Below are 9629 nucleotides of genomic sequence, written 5' to 3' on the forward strand. Positions count from 1 at the left end.
TCATAGTTACTGCAGCCTATGGTTCAGGGGCATATCAGCTTGCAACCTCAGATGGTGAACCTCTGTCAGATCTTGTAAATAGCATGCACCTTCGAAAGTACTGGGCATAGTTTTTCTGTTAGTAGTTCTTCAATATGATCCTGAAAAAAAAATAAAAAATCAAAAGCTCAAAAATACAAAAAAAAAAAAAAAAGTGAAAAATTGAAAAGAAAAAAAAAAGTAAGTAAAGAAAAATAATTTGCCTTCTAGTGAAAACCTAGCAAACAGGCGCTTTGGGCAAGTACCATGGTGAAAACTTGGCAAATAGGCGCCATGTGTAAAAGACTATTGCTCCATTATCTATCATGACTCCTAGTTGTACTTTCCACCCCGCAGGTTTATCACGATTATCCTTGCCCTGACCCAATGTTCTATTCTAGGCTTGTGATTGGTCAACATCATTGCCTTGCATACTCAGGTTTCCAGTCCTTGTGCATATCTTTTGGTCCTGGTCACTGTATATGTCTTTCAAATTTTCATTGGGTGCACACCCCTTGTCATGATCAATTACTAGAGTTATTGCTGTGTGCGGACTGGAGCTTTCTTATCATATAATGTCTTAAAAAAATCCCTAAAAATCAAATAATGTCCTGAAAAAATCCCTAAAAAGTCAAATAAAGTCCTGAAAAACGAACAAAAAAAATTGTAAAAAACTTGAAATTCCTACAAAGTGAAAAACATCAAAATCCAAAAACAATTTCTATGGCATTTTGCATTTTGTCAATAAATGGTCCCCTTTGTGCATAGACAGATCACTGAGCATACATCCAACGACAATCAATCAAACATTGTGCTTTAATGAAATCACGCATTAACAGATAAACTGCTTGACCAAGCAAGCATTCAACCTGATCACAGTTGTCACATCAATCAAAATAGCATCAACATTACCATTGGTCATTGTCAACATTATAATGAGTCTTATATAGGGTGTGATATACTCGAAACCAGACTGTGTCCTGTCTTCGATGGGGTACCGCATTCCCTGAAACCAGATAGCATGATCATTCTTGTTTTCCACTTTTGACAATGACGATCAGACTGTTTGTTTGACTTGGTTGAATTTGTGTGTCTTATCTTTTTACTGATTTATCTTTGGCTTTGATCATGTTCCTATGTTGCTTGATGATGTCACTGAGTGATTTAGAGTGACCGGGATGGTTCATGGTCCCTTTCATTTTTTTGTTGTGTTTGTTGTTTGTAGAATGTTTGTCACAAATGAGGGCAACTATATCATTGGGTGTTTGTGATAAGTACATTTGCTTTGTGAACGCCGCACATACCTCGACCCTTGATATATGCACCCTAGGATGCTTCACTCATTCCTTGTGTGCGATGTGTCTATCTTTTGCAAAAGGGGTTGCGTTCTAGCTCTGGCCTTCAATGCCATGATGCTCTGCATCCACTTTGCTACAACAAATAAAGGTTCTCACCTACTTATGTGCATTTGTGAAAGCAAGTTTTCCTTCATCTCTAACTGTCCTCTATCTAATTTCTTCTTACTAACATTTCTTCTGTTAGTCTTGGCAGTTCGTTCAGTCTAGTTTGGTCATAAGTGCACAATTGTGCTTGTGCACACTATCTTGCACTTATGTAGCATCAAGCTATACTTGTGTACCTTACACAGGTGCAGAATGCACCCACACAGGCGCAGATCTGCATTTTTCCCTCCCCTATGGGCATTTTTCCCTCCCCTATGGGCCCCGCAATGTCCCGCAATCAAGCAAAATTCATGAAATTGAACATATGGGTTTTTGAGCTACATACCACTGCTCCCACGTTGTCTAGTTGTTTGTAGGTGCGTACACATTCCCCAAGGTGATCTGCCATTGGAATGTTTGCCATCTCTCTGCAAGGGTCCTTTTTCCTGAGCAACAACTCCTCCACTTTGGCTAGTATAAATGAACTCTTTTCCTTCTCCTTGTCTCCTATATAGATCTTTGTCAGTACCTAGATGGACATGCATGCTCTCCATCTTATGATGGTCATGGTATTTTGTGCCTTCCACTGCTTGTCCTTTGTGCATCCAACCTTCGATTTTTGATCCGTTCGAACCTATCATCTTCTGTCATTCTTATCGATCACTTGGCCTCTTTTCTGGATTTTTCTAGCCAATTCCTCGAGGGGGCATGCATATGTCATTGTTATTGTTTGGGGCATTTTCATTATTATTCTTTGAAACAACGCTTAGAATCGCATTGTCTCAAAGAGGGGCAAAATGTAGACGTCTAAAAATGGTCAACGCTTGTGGAGTCATAATTTAACATTGGTGCATTGCCTTATTTTAGGGTTCTTGCGTCGCATTAACATTTCTTCTATGTTGCGCACTTGGTCTTTATCATTTGCGAGCATCGATTCCTTCTTCTGCATTCCTCATTTTTCTCGCTTTTGAATTAGGTCTTGTCGATAGCAATCTTCAGTCATGATTTTGGTTGATCTTATGCTGTCGCATCATGGTGCATGCTCATTTATCATCATTTTGGACATTGTCAATCCTAATCGATGATAGAATTAGGGTTTTGTCCTCTTGTCAATCTTTCAATCATCTTTAGCTTGTTAGTAATCATTTGCAATTATCAACTTGTCAATCTCGTCATTTTGCGATCAATTCATCATCGATCTTTTTCCTTGTCAATCTTGTCATTTTGTGATCGATTCGTCATTGATCCTTGTCCTTTTCAATCATGTCAATTTGGATCGATTAGTCATTTTTCCTCATCAATTGGCACCTATCAATTTGATCTCCTTGTCAATCTTGGTCAATTTGTCATTGATTTTTGTCAACCAATCTCAATCACTTATCAACATTGGTCCTTTGTCAATCAGAATCATGATCAAACCTACATTAATTTCTTATTGTCTTGACCTAATTCCTTGTCCTCTTATCACTAGGTTTTTATGATTTGTTCATTTAATCCTTTACTTCTTCTTTGTGGGTTAAATAAATCTATTTATTTAGTCCTAGGTCTCTTTCATGAATTAATTAATGGATGAAAACCTATTAATTAATTCACCTAATTTCTATTTCTCCTATTTTCTTTAATTTTTCTAATATTTCCCCTAATTTCATTCCCTCATTTTCTCCTATGTTTATGCTTCCGTTTGTTGCAATCATGGAGGCTATTTTCTCTCTTCCCTTTTGTCACGGGAATAGCAACTTGTCAAAATTTGCCATAATTTGTCATACACCTTGCATAGAAATTGTCATACATTTGTCATAATTTTGCCATTCTTGATTTGAATTTCCTTTCAAATCTCTTCATGCCAATCTTGTCCTCTCTCCAATTTGTCTATAAATTGGATGATTTTCTTCAATGAAAGGAGATCAATCACATTTTTGAGTAGCCTTATACTACGAATTTCATCTCTCAACAACTTGCTTTCCACGTACATTTTGCACTTGTAGGTGAGATCCACATCAAATTTGAAGGTGAAAGAAGAACAATGGAGCCACATGAAGGAGATATCTGCATCGGTTTGTTTTGTTTTCATTTGATTTGAATATCTTGTCTTTATGTCTTCATTGATTGGATTGGGATTGCTTTCATAGAAACTTTAGGTTTTGTGGTTGTCCTAATTGCTATTGTTTTGATGATTTTCAATTTCCTGATCTACAATACCTTCTGTGAATAACTTCATACTTTTAAAATAGATCCACAGTAAACCAGTCCGAAACCAGTGAATCTTGTCGCCTCAAACACAAACTGAAACAATAAAAGAAAGCTTATACTCATGTTTAGTATTGATCTACAAGTAATGTAGAAAGAGAGATACAACTGATACCAATGCCTAATATAGGCCACAGAGTCATCTAAATTAAACAAGGATTTCACAATAAAACATCTCCATACATATCATCACTTTAGCTTCTATTAACCCCATACATGCCTGACATATATAAGAGTCTTTCCTTATTAGACTAGACAGTGTTCATCAGATTCAAAATCTCCAACAAATAACCTACTGACATAGATATTTCCTGCATATTTAATTTCCCTCCTAAAGAGAAAAGCTAAGAAACACATCCATTAAAAACAAAATTACAATCCATGTTTCAATTGAATAACCCTAGATTACCCAAATGAAACCAGTAAATATTTGAAAGAACACCAGAAGACAACACAAAGTCTAGGCTCGAAAGTTTATGGTCTGTATATTGATATTCATTTTGAAAAAAATCTTACAAAACTCAGAATATTCTCTGTAAACTTTAGAAAAGCCAAGATAAATTTCTGCAGAGTTTCTTGACAAATTCTTACGATCCTTTCTCATTAGTCCTGGTATCCATTTATAATAGTATGGATGCATACAAGCTTCAAACCTTTTCAAAAAAGTTTGTTACAAACCAAAATACTCTCCAAGAAATGGTTACAAGTTCTTTTCAACATCTACGACCTCTTGCGCCTTTTTTTCTGTTGCAACCTCTTGTAACTGCTCTGGAGCATTTTCTTTCTGTCCCACATAACTATCCTTTAATTCCTGAAAAACATTATCACTTGGCCAAGAAAATCTAACAACCTTCTGTTTCATCTCTTCTAGCCTTTTCCAAGTGACTCTTAAATGCCCAATTTCTATTTCTATGAAACTGTAATGAGATTTAACCTTTTCAATTTCTTCAATTGTTTGGACAAATAAGGATGTGTCATCAGTTGTAATAATTTGATTGATCCTTAGGGACAAATTGTGGTCCACCTCTTCTAACCAGATCTTCTCTTCTTTTAACTGAATTGGATCGATAAAACCTCCTGGAAACAATTCAAATTTATGATCTGAATATTCTTTTCTATAAACTTGGGCTTTTCTTGTCATACCTGCCCTTTCCTTTGAGAGAATATTCATCTCTTTTACAAACTCACCGATGGACTTTAGAATGTTATTCTCCTCTGCATCTGGATGAGATGAACACATGAACTCCAACTCCTTACCTCTAGGCATCCACTTATTAAGGATTGGTTCCAAAGTGGCTTCATCTTCTCTAAATCTGATCATAACCTCCAAAATCCTTTTTCATATTTAAGTATATAATGGAGGTTTTGACTGAGTCAGCAAACTTCAAGATTGTGGCTTTCTCCTTCTCCTCATATTTGTTTACAAACAAGGCTTGATCTTGTTTCAACCTTTCCAACTCATGTTGGACATTTTCAGGTGATTGGGAACCAGAAGGCATAGGAGAAGGGGGGTATTCTATAATAGGAGTAGTAGGAGGGGGTCTTTCTAGAGAGGAGGCTATCATGAGTGTAGAGGATTCACCTGGATGGTGTTGGCCTGCCAACTAATTCTAGAGTCTAGTAATGATGCTCTCCATGTTGGATATTCCTTCTTTAGCCTCATTGTAAGCCTTTAAGATAGTCTCCAACTTCAATTGGAGATTAACTCTTCCTTTTGCCTCTTTCTGTGCTACTACCACATTAAACTTTATAGTTTCCAAAACTATGTTTGCAGCTTCCATTACCCCCGTATCTTGGACTCTCTTAACAATCATGCCTCCTAAGAGGCTAGAATCTGATGCATTTTTCCTCCTATTGTTCTCATGCTTTTTTAATGACCACATGACAAGAGCAACATTATCCTTGCTGAAGGTCAGTCCTTCCATTGGCTTTGATTCCTTCCTTACTGCATCAAGAACTAAAGCATCAGCTATATCCCATTCAGGGAGAATTAACACACCAGCCTTTGCTACCATTTCTATTCCTTTCTCAGGGGTGATTGTCTTAAACTCTTCCATCATTTCTTGCTTTATTTCCTCTTCCACCTGAGTTGCATCTCTGAGAGGTTGTTCACTCTTCCTCTGCTCACATATAACCTTGAATTGTTCCATGTTCTACTTCCATACAAATTGCATGAAAGCCCCTGTTGTAACAAAATTACTGTCAGCCAAGAATTCTTCATTGGCTTGTTTAACAGTAAGGTCCAATTCTTGGCCCTTTAGCTCACCATCAGTCAAATCCATTTCAGCACTGGGTGGCTCTTAAGGCATCCCCTCTTGGGTCTCCTCATAGGTATAGGCAATCTCACTGAGACTCCCTAACTGTAATAATTGTTCATCCACTGCTTGCTCATCTCTAATGTGGATAGGGGACTGAGACTAAGAATATTGAGGTTCATTAGTTTCAACTTCCTTTCCCACTCTTTGAATTTTAGGGGATGCCTGAATGTCAATGACATCTTCAATTTTCCTTTTCCCTTTGAAGTGGAAGGCTCACCTGTCACTGGCATCATCACAGTGTACTTTGACTTCTTATGCATTACATAGTCACCAAGTGGGATAGCCTAAGCTAAGGCAAGCTTAGCCAAGACCAACTTAACCCTATCAGGATCATTTTGCATTATCGCCTCCCTTTTTTCTTTTAAGGTCTGCATGAGGTTTTCAAAATAGAGAATCAATAATTTGATTTTCTCCTCAAAAGGGTTGAAGCTAGAAAGAGGGTCATAGCTACTATCAAATTGATGGATAAAATCAAGTGCCTTCTTACATGCAACCCACTTCTCCTTCCTTGGTTTCTGCTCATCTAAGCTGAATTCATTCCTAATGAAATCTTCGGGGAACTGAAATTGGTGACGCCTACCTCTATGCACTGCTCTCTTTCTAAAGATGCCATTGAAAAAGTCCTCAGGGTCTACATATCTTGTAACTACAGTTGACAACCTATATGTCTTTAATAATTCTTCAAAATATTTCCATCCACCTTTAGTGATTACAAAATGGTGGGACATGGTGATAGTCGGGAAAATGGTCCCCTTACCCCTATTGCTTAGCTCTGCTTCTTGCACTCCTCCAATTTGTCTCAATACTTCTGCAATCCCTATCTTTAATGGGACCTGATAGGGTAGTAAATAGGGGGTACCTCTAAAACCATACACTCTAAAAATAGTAGAAATAGGGTACAAATACATGTCTCCTCAATTGTGAACAATCTTAATATCCTCTGCAAACTCCTTAGGTCTGAGGAATTCCAAAAGAGACTTAGGAATTCTAGGGTTTTCTCTGCATAAAAGAATTCTAATCTTAGATGCAAAGCATATATTAAACTTCAGAAAACTAGCATCGTCTCTATCCCAGGATAAGAGAGTGTTCCAAAGTTGAACAGGCATCTCTTGCTTATCCTTTACCTTGATCAAGTCCATTTCCTTTGCAAAGTAATCAACACCTTTGAACAAGAACATGTGCATTAACATGGAGTACCATCCAAACAGCCTATCCACCTTACCATTTTTTATCCCTACTATCCCTTTATGAATTGCATTAGTAAGGTATGTGGCATAATCAAATGTTATTGCCAGGGAGGGGTTTAGAATTTATGCAATCATTAACATGTAATGGGTTGGCATGTTCTTTTCAGCATGCTCTCCAAAGATCTCACATAGTGCCCAATACATACCCTTAGCTCTTAGAGTAAATAAATTGAGGGAAAATGGTTCCATTGTGCTAGGGCCTACAACTGTTAACCCCCCTATCTTAACAAAGAACTCTTTCAATGGGCCACTCCTAAGATTATCCCTCTGTGTATTGTAAATCTGGGCTAATGACTGAAAGTAAATTGGCTCTGACAAATTGGAGGCCTCACTGAGTTTAATCACATTCCTGAATTCATCATCTTTTATGTCAATCAGGACTGATCCCTTTACATTCCTGATGCATTTTGCTAGAAGGTCATAATTATGTGCAATTAGGGTCAACAAATCAATGTCCATGAATACAACAGAGACCACAAGTTTTCCTACATCCAATTCCCATATGCTATTCAAAGGAGGTGGGGAATGTCTTTGCCCAAAACTGACATTGAATAGTCCTAAACCTAATATCCCTATCTTAGGGTCCCTTAACCAATTGCCTTTATCATACAGACCATCCCCAATTTTTAGACGAGGGTTCTTTGGTACTAGCTCTTTTGCCTTAGCCTTGACATTGGTAAACATGGCTAATTGTTCTGAAACATCGTCATAGATGTTCCTGTCAGATAATTCACTTTTCCTATTAGCTCTCTTCTTGGTGCCATTTTGAATAAGCAACTATACCACTTGAAACTAGCACAGACCTCTAATGAAATAATTCACACAACAATGACTGGAAACAGACCAGAATTATCAAGAAAAGCACAAAAAACCTGATTATTCACCTGAAAAGAATCCTCCGCACCAATTTCTCTGCAATAGACTTCGATGAAATGATACTAACAATCAAGTTGATGCAGACTCTAAAGGACAAGTTGGCATTGAATTTTTAGAAATTAACTCTACATGCTTCGACTATCTTTTCAGAATTGAATTCACCAAATCGAGTTCAAAACTGGCTCCAACGGGTCATAACTTCTCTGAGTCTTTCCTCTGTTTCGGTCTTTCGCTATTTCACAGTGCATAAAACCTTTTCACTTTTCTTTCGTGAAACAACATTGGCCGTTGGATTACAAGAACTTACACTACCTTTACCTCCATCTCATCTCTCTTTGTTAATGTCAGGCCCCACCTTCTTTTCGCTATTTTGTGGGTTTTAACACTCATGTACTTTTCCTTCATGAAGCCATGCCAACCATTACATCAAGCTCTAATCACCCAGTCTTTAACTCTGACCAGGACTGTCAATCTCACTAACTAACCGTGCCTCATCTTGACGGCTAACTGTTTTTGCCACTTCATAGAGACTAAGTTGCAGGCATCTTCGGGCCATGAAACAACGAGAACCATTGGTTCAAGCACAAGGTGAATACCTTTTAACAAATGTTAAACCTTTCAAGTGGACCCTTTATTTTTGGAGATCACTTACTTTACCTAGTCACTGGTTATCAAATGCCATCTGGCAATCATCCATTAGCTCAGGAAGTTCCTCTAGGTTCCATTCTGAATTCACCACGTGTTTTGCTTCACTATTCTCCACATAACTATCGATTACACCTAGGCGGGCCCTCAACTACCCTTCAAAGTCATGTGGCATTCGACACATCACTATCAAATTCTACAAAATGCACCAATTGTCATGCCACGTCATGCTTTCATGTGATTTGCACCTTTTTTCAGTACTTCGCAAACATTGCTCTTTGTTTAGCTTGCGGCCACAAAACCATGAGGATCGTTGGATCAAAACAGACTTTATCGGCTTTTAACTTCATGTCCTACTTGTCCTTTAGGCCCACAGCCCTTTTCGCCATTTGGCGATGACTATCTTGCTAGCATCTTATCTTTGCGAATCCACGCGGGCCATCAGATCTCAGGAACTTGCCTGTTGTTTATCTTTTCTGTGACCACTACGGACCGCCAATTGGGTGCCCCATCACTTCTCTGTCATCGCCAGCTGGACCTACCACTTTTACTACCATCTTTAGTGGGACCCGCTACCTTTTCACTGCTTCATGGAAGGTAGAACGCATGCATCTCCTGTCTGCGAATCAACATGAGCCGTTGATCCTTTTCCAACCCGATCACCCTTTAACCAAGGAAGACCGCTTGTCTCTGGGACCTGCCACGTGTTTTTGCTATTTTGGAGAACATATACCATGTGCATCTCGGGCTAGCAAATCAATGTGAGCCATTCGATCACAATCAAGATGCAATTCTTTTATCCGACGGTCAATCCATCTGGTCGGGCTTGCCTATGC

This window comes from Cryptomeria japonica, chromosome 10 (assembly GCF_030272615.1).
Source record: "Cryptomeria japonica chromosome 10, Sugi_1.0, whole genome shotgun sequence".
Taxonomy (NCBI): domain Eukaryota; kingdom Viridiplantae; phylum Streptophyta; class Pinopsida; order Cupressales; family Cupressaceae; genus Cryptomeria; species Cryptomeria japonica.